At 39.9% G+C, this 16,616-nt stretch overlaps 1 protein-coding gene across 2 annotated transcripts in view; it reads right to left on the bottom strand.

Annotated features, from left to right (window-relative positions):
• LOC104862098 (phospholipid-transporting ATPase IB) overlaps positions 1 to 16,616 on the bottom strand; it is a 642,570-nt gene that overhangs the window by 625,207 nt on the left and 747 nt on the right. The window contains exon 1 of one of the 2 annotated variants that reach the window (XM_010623807.3): positions 16,284 to 16,327. The exons of the other annotated variant lie outside the window; for it this stretch is intronic. The gene's annotated coding sequence lies outside the window, so the exon portion shown is untranslated. Of the gene's footprint in view, positions 1 to 16,283; positions 16,328 to 16,616 lie in introns of those variants that run through there. 2 annotated transcript variants of the gene reach the window in all.

The raw sequence follows: 16,616 nt of genomic DNA, 5'->3' as shown, positions 1-16,616 counted from the left end.
GCAGGGACAAGGGGAAAAATGAGAATGAAGACCTATTATGTAAAGGTACAGAATCCCAATGATGAATGTAACTGTATTATATACCTAGATTGTACCAATAAACTCAATAAAAAGAAAAAAACCAAAAAAAGTGAAAAAATGAAACCCTAACCCAAATCTTCCTCTTCAAAGCTTACCATGACCTCTCTCTGCTTCATGTGTTCATGTTCCTCCTATTTTTAAGCAATTAATTTTGCCTTTGGAATCTTCTATGATAGTCTTAAGATGTCATTTGTTTTCCAGTATTTTCTTTTCTTATGCTCAGGTCTCATCTCCTCAACCAGATGGTAAATGCCTTAGAAAGAGGAACTGTCTAGTATTATACTTTCTTTTCCCACACTATGCACCCATGTCAATGTTTCACACTTTAGCCATGAGAGACATTCCATAAATCTTTGTGGATTTAAGTAAGATCTCATTAAGTGAAGGCATTTTAGGTTCTTCTTCAGTGAAAAGTGGGATACAATAAACATGATCACAAGTGTATTTCTTCATTAATAACCAAAAACAACTTTTCTCAAAGCCTCTCAGCTAATCAAAGTCAGTCTTTCATATATTCACATCCCTTTAGCCCTCCAGTTGACTTCTCTGTGACATAAGGAGAAGAGGCTGAAGACTTCCAAGGACACCTGGGCCAGCCAGACATGCCTCCCTGCAGGAGGTAAGACACTGTCTGGACTGATGCCTCACTGATACCTCACCCTCTGCCCACCATCCTATTTCCTTGGCTGATAATTACTGGCCTAAGTCCAGAGTTTTAATATTTTAGGGAGAAAATATGGCATACATAATTCATGAAACTTCACAAAATCACATTTCTGCTTTAATATTACAGAGCCTAACAATTTTATTTTATTCTCCTTACATTTAAAATGCTGAGATTATCCTATTTCCAAACTTGCTGATTTTCAAGTTGTAAAAACTATAGCTACTTTCATTCCCATAGTCTACCAAACTTCATTAAGTGCCACTACTTTGAGCTGTTGTTTGTTTCATCACATTGTTTTAAGAGTAAATTTAACCTGTATTAGGCTCTGATTGGAAAAAAGATAGTTTTCCTATGCTGATTTAATTAGCTTCAGAATGGTGGTCCTTTTGTGTCGCAGGCCTGTGCCTGAGACTCTTTAATTGGTTTTCTATTAAGATTTTTCATAGGCTTCTTTTTGGTGAATTAATTTTCTAGAACAGGTACAACAACATTTCTTTTATGTACTCTTGCATGCACACCTGCCCTTACACCAAATTTCCCTCCCATTCATTGCTGGCTCATGTAACTGTTCCTGTGTTTGGCCATTAATCAGAGAGAAGCTCTTCTGACCTCTGGAACCAGACACTAGCATCCATGACTTGTTCTCCAGCAGCCAGTTTTCCAACTTTTCACTGAGGCAGGGCCCTTCCTTCCTTTCTTGCTCCCTCTCTTTCATCTTTCCTTTCTTAATTCTGATAAATAAATAAGAAAGATAGAATAGTAACTCCAAAAAACAACTTTGACCTCAAATATATCTGAAAACCATGCTATGGTTTGAATCTTCAATATCCTCCAAGTTTTAACAAGAAACCTTAAAGAAATGAGTAAATAGATAAACAATTCATGATACACCCACACAAAAGGATAGTATTCAGCAATCTAAAGGAATTAAATTACTTATACATGCCACAATATGTATGAATCTTAAAAGCAATGGAGTAAGGGAAATAAGATAGATACAAAAAGATTACATACTACATGATTCCATTTGACAAATGTTCTGAAAAGGGGAAAACTATAGGGACCATGTGTTAAAGGTCTGGTTCCCAAGGTAGTGCTATGAGAGGCCTGGAAGCATTATGTGGTGGGAGGTCTTCCCTGAATCAAAGGCATACCCTGGAAGGGGAGAGTGGAACCCTTTCTCTCTCTCTTTGAGGAGGTTTATTGTGACACCTGTCACCCTGGTGTGCTGTCTCACTGTAGACTCAAAGCAATGGGGCCAACAGGTTATGGAATGGAGCCTCCAAAGCAATGAGCCAAAGTTAACCTTCTTCTCTTTATAAGCTGATTATCTTTATAAGCTTACAGTAACAGGAACCTAACACAACTAATAAAGACAAAAACCTTTAATTACTGTATAAATATATTACAAATTAAAGAAAATCTTTAAACTTTTATGTTTAAGCATCTATCAGAAACTTAAAATGATCATTCCAATTTTTTCTAAAAGATGATCCAGTGACTTAAATAATTCTTCCATTTTTCTAGATAAAGCCCACAGTAATTTGGTAAAGGGGTCCGTTACTGATACTCACTTTAGAGAGCAGTGAGGAACCCAGGGCAGTGTGTCCATGCACATTGTAGCAGTGATGCTAGCTGCAATTCCACACAGGATCTAGGAAGGTAACATCACCAAGAGCTCAGCCTGACACCTACACTAACTAGGATGTGCTATCAAAAGCCCAGGAGGCAAACAGGTGACCCAGTCACCTGAGAGTGGCCTGAAATAGTCAAAGCAAATGTTTATAGAGATGAATGCACACAAACAAATAAGACCAAATACAAGTTTAAAACATAGAAAATAGGTTCATTTAGACTTCCGGGCAGACCCACCTGCACTTTCCTGATTCCTGCTAGCATAGCAGTTTGAGCATTCCAGCTGCTCACCTCAGCCCTAGAAATCCTCATTTGCTTTCTAGGTGGAGTCACCTCAGCAGCATTTTCTCTAGTCTAAGCACAAAATACACCTGTTATCTTTATTTCTGAAGACTAAAGAGTGGGAAATGTATGCCCATAACATACTAGAGATTGATTCCTGTATTTACAAGATCAGCCAAGAAGGAAAAGGGTCTCACAATCATGTGTTCCATGGGGAAGTCAAGGCAGAAAAAAAAAGACACCATTAAATTGTTTGAGAACCTGGCATTAATGTGGTGGTCTTATCTTTCATCTCTATTATGTGCAGAACATAAAAGTGAATTCCAGAGGTCTATCTCTATTCCTGTTCAACCCATCACACAGTTTAGTATAGTTTTGCTGAAGTGCAAAGTCAATGGGGATCAACTCAGCCTGCTGCCATATTCATTCTGGAGACCAGGATGAGAGCACAGAGGTTGGTTAACAGGACTCTGTGTAACAGTTGGGTTCCTCTAACTAATAATTCACCATAATCACATAGAGCACTGCCCCCTGCAGGAAGAGGCAAATGATAATCATTAAACTTTCTGAAGACATTGTATCCACATAAAGCTCAAGATATGGAGAGATGTTAGTAATCTAGTTACATACAAAATAATATGGAAGAGGTTACTGTCTATCCCTAGTCTATTATTCTGGAAATAATAATATCATATTCATAGTTGTTGCTTTAATCATCAATTTTATAATGATAAGTAACAGTAAGTTTCAGGTGTTTTATATATGTTATCTTAAGTCTCTCAATAATTAAGGGAGGGAAGTATTATCAGGCAAATTTTTTACATGGAAAGTGAAGCTGAGAGAATTAGGGAACTACTTTAAGGACACCTAAGTGAGTCTCAGTGTCAAACTCAAAAGTTATTCTAACTGGAGTCATCTGGGTAATATCCTTTTCTAAAGAAAGTACTGACTCTAGCTAAACTATAGCCTAAATTTTTTTAATGGCACAGTTTGTTTGACTTCCCCTTCTTAACTATTCATTTAACATTTACATGTATCTAAATGAAAGAGTAAAATGAGCTCCTTGCAAGACTGATATGGTCCCTTTTGAGTTCACATCTCACCACAAACTGACCCATTTGCTACAAGATTTAATATTTGCCCTCCTAGGTTTTGCTCTTTCTTTGTTTCCATTCTTTTCTATCCCTTTACTTCTCCCTTTTTAAATGGGTTTGTTTACTCTGTGCTATTGGATGTTGGAAGTGTCTAACTTTCTCTTTGATTTTTATAGGGAGAGACAGCTGAGAGTTTGCCTTGAATCTCAGAGGAGACTTTGGGCTTGGATTTTTTGGCAATGCCAGAATGGTTCAGACTTTGTGACTCTTGGAAATGGACTAAATATATTTTGTATATTGAGAAGGACATGAGTCTTTGAGACATATGGGACAGAATGTTATGATTTTGATCTAACCCCAAAAATGTCTAATGTATAAAAGTCCCCAATTTACGAGTTGTAGACTTTCACAGATATGAGCAGACCTCACATTATGAACATTCATAGATGCAAACAAATCACATAAGTAGCTCACGTGTCTGCGGGCATTGTTACAGTTGTACTGCTGTGTTGCACTGTACAGTGCAAAAATGAACAGAAGTACAGTGGTTACTGAGAGTCCAGGATATCTGTAAGCAGCAGGAAAAGCAGTGGTGATGTACAAGAGACTGCTAGGAAGTTCAAAGCAATAACTATGGAAACAAAAGTGAAAATAACTGAGAGATTGGATGGAGGTAAAAAGATGGTAGATGCATATAAAAGTAAAAGTTTATTTACAGTATTTTTGTTTGTGTGTGTGTTTTTTACTGTTTTATATTGTATGTTTGTGTCCAAGGGATACAAAACTTCCTTTGTCAGAATTATGAATATTTACAAACATTCTACTGGAATAGAACTCATTGATAAGTCAGAGACTTACTGTAAATGGAGGATGATAGATTATGAGGACCTATATTCACTGGAGGATTGATTCATTGATGAATTAGTAGCTCACTGTGCTGTTAGGAGGTGGGACCTGGTTGGCGGTGGTTATTGGCGATGTAATGTAGAAGGATGGATATATATCCTCAGCTTCTCTCCTTTCTCTGTTTCCTAGCTACCTTGGGGTAAACAGGTTTCCTCTGCCAGGTCCTTCCACCATGCAGTTTCTGCCTAAAGCCAGCGGACCATGAGCTGAAACTATAAGCCAAACTAAACCTTTCAAAAAAATACATCTTACTTCCTTTAAATTGTGGGTATGAATATTTTGTCCCAGCTACAGTAAAGTGGCAAAGACAGAGTAGCACATCCCACCCATTCCTGACTCACTAAAGGCATTATGTATTGACCCTCCCTGCAGCTTCTCCTTCCTGGAAATTTTAACAGAAAGAAAAAAAAAAAGTTCTAGAAGATACATGAACACTATGAAAAGGAAGAAGCAGCACAGAATTCACACTCAAATGCTAAAGCAATCAGAAAAATGTTTTAAAAACCCAATTCATAACCTCCAAGAAATGAGCAAGTCATCAATGCATGAGGCAATATTAGATAGTTATGAAAAAAGAATCAATGTCTACAACCATACCACCCTGAGCATGCCCGATCTCTTCTAAAAAAATGAATAATCAAATAAAGCTCTTTTGAATAAAAAATAACTGTAGAAATAAAAATTGAATTGGTAATAACTTGAGAGAAAACAATAAATAAATCAAAGCTAAAGAACTGCTAGTTCCCATGCTACTGAAGATTTGTTCATAAAGTATTTTCCTATGCCAATGTCTTTTAGAGTTCTGCCTAGTTTATCTTCCAGCAAATTTAGTGACTCTTTCTTAATATTTAGATCTTTAATCCACAACTGGGATATCATCTTATTAAGAAGCTTCTGCACTGCAAAAGAAGCCATCAATAGAACTAAGAGACAACCCACAATGTGAGAAAAAAATTTACCAGCTTCTCCTCAGACAAAGGACTATTATCTAGAATATATGAAGAACTCAAAAAAATCAGCCTTCCCAAATATAAGGACCTGATTCAAAAATAGGCATCTGAAATGAACAGACATTTCTCAGACAAAGAAATAAAGGCATCAAGTAAATATATGAAAAAATGTTCCACATCTCTGGTCATTCGAGAGATGCAGATGAAAACAACACTGAGATCCTACCTCACCCCACAAAGAATGGCTGCTATCAAGAAATCAAACAACAAATGTTGGCGGGGTTGTGGGGAGAAAGGAACCCTTCTCCATTGTTGGTGGGCATGCAGACTGGTGCAACCACTATGGAAGTCAATATGGAGATACCTCAAAGAACTAGGATTAGAGGTTCCATTTGACCCAGCCATCCCTCTGTTGGGTATCTTTTCAAAAGAATTAAAAGAATAATATCACAGTGATATATGCACACCTATGTTTATAGTGGCACAGTTTGTAATAGCTAAAACTTGGAAACAGCCCATTTGTCCATCAGTTGGAGACTGGATAAAGAAGATGTGGTTTTTCTATAAAATGGAATACTACTCAGCCATAAAGAATGAGAAATTAGACTCATTCATAGAAAACTGATACATATTGAGGATATGCTCCAAAGTGAAATGAATAAGTCACACATATGTAAATACCGAATAGTTTCTCTGGTGTGAAAAACTATAATGGTACCTAAGATCCTAATGACATAATCGACAATGTGAAATAGGAAGAAAAGGGCTAAAGGTGTAGGGAAAATTGGAAGGGTAGGAAAAAGGTAATAAGGGAAAGGGAAAAAATATGAGAAAATGAAAAAATGGAAATAAAGTGTTTGTAAATGGGTAGGGGAGGAGGTGGTGAAGGGAGGGCAGGGACAAGGGGAAAAATGAGAACCAAGACCTGTCATGTAAAGGTAAAAGATCCCAATAATGAATGTAACTGTGCTGCATACCTAAAATGTGCAAAATAACTCAATGAGAAAAAAAAATGAATTACTGAACAAATAGACAAAGCCAAGCGATCTGTCCAAAATGGGGTATAAGGAGCTGAATGCTATGAAGGGGAAATTAAGAAAACTGAGGGAGAGGCAGAAGTGGAGAGAGCAGTCCCATTCTAAAGCTGAACAGAGAATAAGGAGCACTCTGGATAGGACAGATTGAAGATGGGCGACTTCAGAATTCCTCCTCCAGAAGGACACAATTCTCAGATTGAAAGGGCTCTCCAGTGCAGAGCAGAAAACTAATGGTAAAAAAAATACTTAGACCATTATGGGGGATTTCACAACATCAAAATGAAAAATAGCTTAGTGGCAAAGGAACAAGAATCAGATTCTTATCAGCAAATCTAAGAGAAAGGTATGAAGTATATATGTAAAGTACTGAAGTAAAGTGATTTAGAGCCCTCAGTTCCATATTCAGCAAAACTCTCGCTTAATGCAGACATTATGAAAACAATCTTAGGAGTCAAACCATTTCCCACTCACAAAGGCTTACTGAAAAACCCCTAAGGATTGCTCATCCAACGGAATGAAACACACTGAACACTGGTAAGCAGAGAAATTCACAAGTATCTGTCTATTGGGAGAATCTTAGTTGCTTTCTACAATCAACTGAGGTGACAATGACAAGGAAGAAAATAGGAGAGTAGGAAAGGGGCAGGAAATAAAATCATGTCACAGTTTCTGTCTTCTTTTTGTTTGAGAGGTCACTATGGAGAGGAAAGGATATCTATACTAATTCACGCTAGCTATGGCGGGAGAAAATAAGTATATACATTCATATTTTGGGGTATCATGTAGAAAAATAAGCATACTTGTATAACTTTCTAAAAGCTAAAAAAAAAAAAAAAGCCAGTCATGGTGGCACATTCCTGCAATCCCAGCACTCAAGAGCCTGAGGCAGAAGGAGCTCTGTGAGTTCAAGACCAGCCTGGGCTACAAAGTGAATTCCAGTTCAGTCTCCACTACATAGTGAGACCCTGTCTAAAAAAAAAAAAGAAAAGAAAAAAGAAAAAAAATCTTAAAAAAATATTATAAAGGAAACTTGAAGCACCAAAAGCATAATTCCATGAAAGAAACTATTGCTAAGCTGGATTCTGCTAAAATTAAAAAATATCTATTCAGCCAAAATCACTGGTAAGTAAGAAAAAAGAAAATTGCACTCATCGGTATTTACACAGAAGAATGGAAAACATGTCCTCACCAAAACCTGCACACAAGTGCTTGCAGCAACTTTATTCATAACTCCCTAAACTGGAAGAAACCAAAATGTCCTTTGGTAGGTGATATCTTATTAGCACGTCATCCTGCCTTAAAGCCTTAACAGTGTAGTTAGGGCTATGGAATAGCTCGCCCATGCCGGGTACCTTCAGTCATACTCTATTTCCGTGTGCAAAAGCCAAGACCTTCACTGAAAAATATCACAGGTGACCACATGGCTCTTTGTTACACAGACTCCCTGATTGTAGGAGAAACCATAGTGATCACACTCTATAGATACAAGATGACACACTACTAATAATTACACAAGCATCTTGGTTACCATCTCTGTGCTTATTACAACAGTCCATATTAATGCAGCTTAAAAGAAACTCTTACACACTCAAAGTCCTGAACAGTTAAAAATAAAAGTCTAACATTATACCCTGGTAATAAAATCTACATTCATTTTCTTAGCGAGACTCAGTCTACCTACAGCCCAATGCTGTTTGAATACAGTATTAGCCCATTTTCAGTCACTATAGTGAAATACCTGTGCTTAGGTAGCTTTATAAGGAAAAAAATCTGAGTAGACCTGCTTCCTGTTTTTCTGATACTTATTGAGAAAGTAGTACATTAATGAGAAGACATGCATGAGGATTGAGACATTTTAAAGTGTATTCCCTAAAATAAACCCAGCTTAATTCAAATTAATGACACCGAGAAGAAAAAAACTGCCGCTGAGCTGCCCACTGGTCTTGAGGAGGTTTGTGGCTTACCAGGAACAGTTACCTTGACTCTCCCTAAGACTGTGCAACATGCAGTCAAATGTTGCTGCAATCATAAACTGAGAGTACATGGTATTTGAAGATCTTTTCCACAAATATTGGCCAATGATATCAGACAACAGTCAAAGACTCAAACAACTAGAGTTATTAGAGATAAGGTTCAAAGAAAAAATTGAATATAATTTCACAGTACTGTGGCCTAGCGCATTTTCAAAATTAATATAAGGTGAGTATCACAGATCATATCTGAGGGATGTAATCATATGAGATAAGAGGAAGACAAAATAAGCCTGAAAAGAATGCTGGAGGAGTTTAAAGAATACAGGTTCTAGTTTCTTACAATTTGTCTGTATCCTTGGAACATCAGGCAAGTGCCTATGGCTTACCCTTTTAAGGCTTTGGTTTCCCCACCAAAAAATGGGGGTATTGACTCTTACATACTTTTATTTCTCAAAGTATACAATCCCATGAAAAATCAATCAAAAATGTTTGCTGTACATAAATATAATGCAAACCACATATACAACTTAGACAATCTGTAATATATTTCTTCTACATAAGCAGAATGCAAGCCACATTTTACAACTTAAGATTTTCTAGTAGCCACAGTAGAAAAACTAAAAAGAAATTCAGATAATTATTTCAGATAATTATTTTAGTAAGGCATTTTATTTAACTTGACATATGCAAAATATAATTACTTCAATAAGTAGCAAGCAGAAAACATTAGACTAAATGAACTGTCAGTTCCCTTTTTGTACTAAGTCCTGGAGAAGCAAGTGTGTATTTTACAGGGACAGTACAGCTCTGTTCTGACTTGCCACTGCTCACTCAAGCCACACGTGGCTCATAGCACACTGGATGTACAGACCCGGAAAGTCACCTTTAACTTTGATCAACTCTGGCTCTATACAGCACTGCTTACTCTGTACAAAGTATCCCAGGCTCTCTGAAAGACAAATATTAGACAAGTAAAGCACAAATATCATTTTCTATTTGTCCATGGTCAGGAAAAACTCCTCCCTCATCATTCACCTCCCTAGTTTGCATTTCTATGGTGTGCTGCTTGAAACTCTGGTTTCCCAGAATCACACTCTCTTCTCACTGATACAGTACTATCCTTGTTCAATCCGCATCGTTTCCCACCTGGAGAATTATGAAAGGCCCTGACTCCACGCTTCGTGTAATCTTCCTTATCTCTTGTGTTCGGCAGCAGCCTGATTTGTTCTTACAGGAGGACTCTTCTCAGTTGTCTGCCCCCATTGGTGGGAGGGGTCCTTCCTTCTAGAAAATCTGCCCAAAGCTTAACAGCAGAAAATCGAATAGTGGAAGAGTTACACACAGTTGAAAAAAGTGTATTTCCAATCATCCAGAAAAAGCAAGGTGAAGTATACCCAGAAAGTGTATTTTTATTTTTATTATTCTCTCCATAGAAGTGACACACTCTCTTAAATGTTTAGCAATAAGCTGAGCAGGTCTCCTAAAGTTCCAGAGGAAAGATGATAGCTTAATTTGTTCACAACATATTCAGTAACTACTGCTGTGGAGAGTTAAAGGCAATAAATTTTGTAGTTATAAAATGGGTATGGTGGCCTGTGCTGTAATTTCAGCACTCTGAGAGGCTGAAGCAGGAGGAATTTAAGCTCCAGCCAAGCCCACTTAACTTAGTGAGACCCTGTCTCAAAGTGAAAAAAAGAAAGAAAGAAAATTAAAAGAGTTAAAGATGAAGCATGTAGCTCAGTGCAAAGGCCTTAGGTTAAATCCCCAGTAACAGAAAAAAACAAATTCTGTAGTTTTAAAATCAAAGTTACGTTTCTTCATTGCTTAAGGATAAAGAAAACTGAAGAGTCTTAAATAAGGATAATCATCATATAACTAAAAATAGCTAAGAAGTCTGATGCCATGGCTGCACCAACTGAATGTATCAGCAGGCAATCCACGGTCCTGTCCTTTGAATACCAACACACTGCTCCATGATATTAAGGGGTCACAACCACGAAAGAAAACAACTGTCTTTGAACCTGGTGTCTTTAATGAGATCCCAAATGTCCAAACAGAGAAATGCTCACTTCATGGGATAGTTTGCTTACCCTAGTTTCCCACATAATCAGGGTCAGTAATGTGCTTAAAAATATTTACAGTAATCCTAGGATCCTCAGTGCTGCATCTGACTAGCACAGTATCTCCAGTGATAGAAAGGGGGAAAGTAGAATTCAAATGCTTCTCTGAAATATATGAAACTGGCATAAGATTCCACAGAGTAGAAAATTTGTTTCCAAATGCAAAATCTCTGAGTTAAAATTAATGAGGATGAGGTCCCACCTTTTAGGATGAAATATGATGTGATAACAAATTATGGTTCTTAGAGAATGGCAGAGGGGAGGGTAAGAGATGGGCTGCAGAGCAAGAGACAGGCACATGATCAGGTCACACACGAGTGTGCACACAGTATTATGTTGACACAGTGAGTACTCCATCAGCACAGCTGCTCAATGAACATCGTTTTTTTTTTTTTTTTTTTTTCTGAGACAAGCCTCGCTGTGTTGCCCAGGCTGGCCTCCAACTCCTGGGCTCAACTCCTGGGTGAATCTCCTGCCTCAGCCTCTGGAGTAGCTGAGATTACAGGTACACACGGCTCCATCCAGACTCACATGCACTCTTAGGACACATCTGAGCAAGCAGACTCAGAAGCTTTGGTGGGCATGATGCTCCGTTTCTCCCACTTCGGTCCTGCTCTGTCCCCAAAAGGGCTCTAAAAAGTTTTTAAAACTTTTTAAGTTACCCAGGCTTGGCTGGAGTTTGAATTCCTCCTGCCTCAGCCTCTTGGCGTGTTGAGATTACAGGCACAGGCCACCATACCTTGCACTTGTGGCCTTTAATAGGTTCTGTTTTGCATCTCCCTTGACAATTACAAGGAGAAACTACAAGACATGGACATGAGGTCACTTTTATTTTTGGCCTTTCTTAATGGTTGTTAACATTTGCTCTGAGCACTTTTCCGGCCTAAAGGGATGTAAATAATATCTTGTATCGGTGTGGTATCGACCACAGGTTATATTTAGTAAATGTAAAGAGCCACAAAGTGAGACAGAGACCATCCTCAGAGGCACTGTGCACACATCCCTTGATGTTGAAAACTTTTTAGAGAATAATTATAGTTTTAATTTAATCGATTTGCCTAGCTGGCACCTCTGTGAGGCAAAGCTTCTGTTGTAAAAGTAAAGTAAATTATTGAACTGAAGGAATCAATTGAGGTGCACCTTGGCCACCTCAAACACAAGGCAAGACTACTGTCAATGAAAGGTGTAACTTTCAGAAACACTGGAGGATGAACATGCTGAAATCAGAGTAGGCAGTGATGGTTAATTTCTGCAATCACATATGCCCGAATAATGATGCTGTAAGAACAGTTCCGCCTCTGTTCAGTCATCACCTAGTTGGTTCCCAGCATGACATTTAGAGGGGAAGACGATGACAACTCATTTTTGCCTTTTCTGCTATGATGCAGGATCAATATGTAGGTGTGTGAAGGAGTCTGCATTGAATAATGATGGGCAACATGAGGAATAATGACATTTTGGCTAAATAAGCTTGATCATGCATCAGATAATTACAGCATGCACTTCTAGACACATTATGCACTCACAACTACCTCATCAAGTGCAAACCTTTTATTTTCATCTGTAATGGAAGCAAACAAAACTTTTGGAGCGGGGACTGAGGATCAAACCCTGGGATGTGCTGAAATACATCCCTATCCACTGAAATACATCCCTATCCCTTTTATTTTTTAATTTTGAGGCAAGGTCTTCCCGAGTTGCCCAGGTAGGATTCAAATTCTGCCTCAGCCTCCCTCAGTGCTGGGATTATAAGCATGAACAACTACAGCCACCAAGGAATCTTTCTGATGTCATGCAGGCAGTGACAGTGTCAAAATTTGGATTCAATTGTCTCTGGTGTTTTAGCCCCAACACATGCTGCCTCTTTGCAACTTCCAAATATAACCTAAATCTTTAGACCAAATCTGAAAATGACCCAGGACAGAGTTCAGTCAAACCTTTATTTATTGAATACCCACTGTATAAGACAGAAAACGAAAGCAGAAGAATTTAGACTCGTGTCCAATTCCTGTCAAGAAGAGGTAACAATGTGGAATAAATGGCCTTGTTTGGTTCAATTGAGATCTGATGTTGAACTAGGCTGCCTGGAGATGATAAAAAACACACTAGGTTTGAGGAAACTTTTGCCCAGACAGATCTGAAGCCGTAGTCCCTGGAGAACATCTGGGGAGTTTCTTGTTGCCTCCACCCACTCCCTGTACCCCTGTGGACACATGCACCTGCTTAACATCCCTATTTGTTCACATGCTCCACCTAGGAGTGCAAATTCAAGGCTGAATGAGAACTGAGTGTTCTCTCCACATGCCTCAGGATCAACCCCAGGACCATGAGCTCTGCAAGACCACACCACTCTGTCCCTCCTCCAACTCCAGCACACCAAACAGTGCCTGGCACAGAGAAAGTGGTTAACCTATACCTGTGAAAGCAATGGCTCCATTCTCACTGTCTCTCTTACTGGACTGAAAGGTCCACTGTGGACAGATTGCAAGATCCACATGAGAAGGTGGACCTCTCTTACCAGCTTTTGGATTCTCATCATTTGGTAAATTGTCAGAGACGCAGAGGCACAAGATAAATCTTTGAGGAGAGGTAGAAATGGCAAAAGTATAAGAGAATCAAAGATAGAATAGAAGGTTGTGATAGGATTATTTGGACACATTGGCAAACACCTGTAAACCCAGCACACTTGAAGGCTGAGCCAGGAGAATCCTCAGCTTAAGCACAGCCTAGGTAACTTAGCAAGATCCTGTCTCAATTTTTTTTAAAAAAATTTAAGAGGATGGGGAAGCCACTGAAAAGGGGTTGGGGTAGGCATCAAAAATCATGAGAAATAATAACCAAGAATTGCCTTACTAAATAGTATCATGATCAGTACCTAATCTTAAAAAAGACTGTGATTTTTTTGTAAATGGGGAGGGAAGGAGAGAGTGAAGAGAGGTCAGGGACAAGGGGGAAAAAATGAGAACCAAGACCATCTGTCATGTAAAGGTACAAGATCCCAATGATGAATGTAACTGTACTGTATACCTAAAATGTACCAATAAACTCAAAAGAAAAAAAAAGACTGTGATTTGTATTCCTTGCACTGCTAGTTTGTGCAAAAACTTCATTGGAATGGAAACAGCCCATTTGCCCATCAGGTGGAAAGTGGATAAAGAAGATGTGGTTTTTCTATAAAATGGAATACTACTCAACCATAAAGAATGAGAAATCAGATTCATTCATAGGAAAATGGATACATGTTGATGATATAATCCTAAGTGAAATAAATAAGTCACACATGTGCAAATACTGAATAGTTTCTCTGGTATGAATAAACTATAATAGTACATAAGATCCTAATGATATAATTGACAATGTGAAATAGGAAGAAAAGGGCTAAAGGTGTGGGGAAAGTGGGAAGGGTAGGGGAAAGTTTATCAGGGAAAAGAAGAACATGAGAAAATGAAAAAAGTGGAGATAAAGTATTTGTAAATAGGGAGGGGAAGAGGGTGTGAAGGGAGGGCAGGGGCAAGGGGAAAAAATGAGAACCAAGACCTGTCACGTAGAGGTACAAGATCCCAGTAATGAATGTAACTGTACTGTATGCCTAAGATGTACCAATAAACTCAATGAGGGAAAAAAACTTCATTGGAAACAATGACTTCAATATTTTTATGGGAACACATGATTTTCAGGCCCTTCACCTGGGTTTTCCCTGAGTCCCCCCTAGAGACCACATTACCTAGGCCTTCCCTCTACCCATGTATTAGTAAATGCTTGAAATAGTCCTGCATCTCATAAAACCTCTTCGAACACTCATGAACCTGCTGGCCTTTATTGCTCTGCTTTGGGGAACCTACCCCTCACTGTTGTTCCCAGACTTCTGCTGCCTGTAAAATAATTCTCAAAATGTGCTGTCTTGAACTCACATCCTCCTCCAGCCATGACTCCATCTGCCTCTTCCCTTTTCTGCAAAATTTAGCCTAAGGAGTCTTCTGGACTTATTGTTGCCTGTCCCTGTCCTCTTCTTCAGCCTGGAATCTCTTCTGTCAGACACAGTGACATGACAGCAGCTCTTTCAAGGTTACATGCCCTTCATATGACTAAATCAAGGACTAGTGCCAGGCCTTGTCTTTCTTGGGCTCTGGGCAGCATTCCTGTCTTACTGGCTAGAATTCCATGTACTCCTCTCCCTGATTGCCAGTGTCCTCACTGCCCATCTTTCAGGCCCTCTGTGTCACCACTAATCCCCCCAACTTTGAAATACTAGAATGCCTAGAACTCCCTTAAATCCCTCTTTTCTAGGCTGCATCTACATAGATGCACAGCCCTGACAGCTGGGACCGGTTATGTAATTTTTAGAGCTGAATGCAAAATGAAGTTGTGGGTTCCTTGATCAGAAGTTGCAAAGACAGCAACTGCAGAGCATTAAAACATGCTCTCCCAATAGTAGGGCCCTGGCATGCGCAGGGCAGACCCTCCTAGGGGCTATCCTGACCCAACTCTTGGATTTGGATCTCTGGCTTTGAACACTCCCCTGATCTCTAGGCTCATGGACCCAGCTCTGCACTGAAGGTCTCCATGGGGTTCTCGAGAGGGAACCTCAGATACCACCTGGTCAAAACCAGTCTCCTTGTACTGCTGTCTGAAAACCATGGTCCTCTGCAAGTCTCCCATCCCATGAGTAAAGCATTCTTCCAATTTCTCAAACCAGGGATCTTAGAACCACCCTGGAGCTCCTCCTTTACAAGCCCCACATTCAAAGCACAGCAGATGCCCTTAGCTCTACTTGAAAAACAGAAGATGCCACCCCCCTTGCTGGCACCTTGGCACTCTCCCCCAGATTTCTGCTGTCCTTCCCAAGGGTCCCTCTTGGTTCCTAAATTCTAATGTTGACCTTGAGCTCAGTGACCCTTTCAGGAAAGGACTGTCCTCAACATGAATGTGCAGGTGCCATTGTGACTCATACTCAACCAACACTGGTCAAAATTACCTAATTAATGAGCTTGGCTCCTGTCACATTACTCAATTACTGAAATGCAATATTTGATTATTTTTAATATGCCAATTACCTCCAAACAAACAAAAACATGAAGATGACAAGAGACCCTAGCTTCAAGCCCCAACTCCAAATCCTCTTACATCAACGATGTATCCATGCACTTGCAGAGCATGCTAAGAATCCTGCAGTGCTAAGAATCGAGTTCTTAGCGAGGTCCTCTTCCAGCGCTGTATTAACTAATAGTCTAGGTGACCTACCATACCAAGGTTCATCACCACAGAACATTCAGCTCCACAAGATCACAGTTTCCAAATATGTTACATAATATAACAAAGGCTTCTGAGGGAGGGAGGAGGACAGACAGAGAGAGAGAGAGAGACAGAGACAGAGACAGAGACAGAGACAGAGAGAGACAGAACACCTCCATGGCTGACAGTGAGCTAGCTGCTGTGCACGCGAGGACGCGGGCCCCAGGTGGAGAAAAACACTTGAGGGACCCTTTGCCTCCCAAAGCTCTGCAGAAGATAACTCTCACGCCACAGGGAAGCCGATACCTCTACTGTGCCAACCCGCAGTGCCCTGCAGGGCTGGGGTTTCAGCTTGGGAACAGCAGCTGTTCTGGTGGCCTCTAGCAGGAGCGCAAGAGCTTAGGCGCGCCCGCGTGTATACACACACACACACACACACACACACACATACACACACGCTGCACACCTGCACCACGGCCAGAGGGGGTCTCTGACACCACCACCCGCTCACCCAGGCCCGGGTCTCTAGGCCTGGCAGGTGCAGTGGGCCCAGCCCCCAAGCGCAAACAGAACTGAGGTTCCAGGGAGGCGAGCGAGCTGGGCGGAGCGGTGTCATCAACCGCGGCCCCCGCCCCGCCC

Source organism: Fukomys damarensis, unplaced genomic scaffold (assembly GCF_012274545.1).
Source record: "Fukomys damarensis isolate Sample0158 unplaced genomic scaffold, DMR_v1.0_HiC HiC_scaffold_38, whole genome shotgun sequence".
Lineage (NCBI taxonomy): Eukaryota > Metazoa > Chordata > Mammalia > Rodentia > Bathyergidae > Fukomys > Fukomys damarensis.
This window is presented reverse-complemented; position numbering and strand designations above follow the sequence as displayed.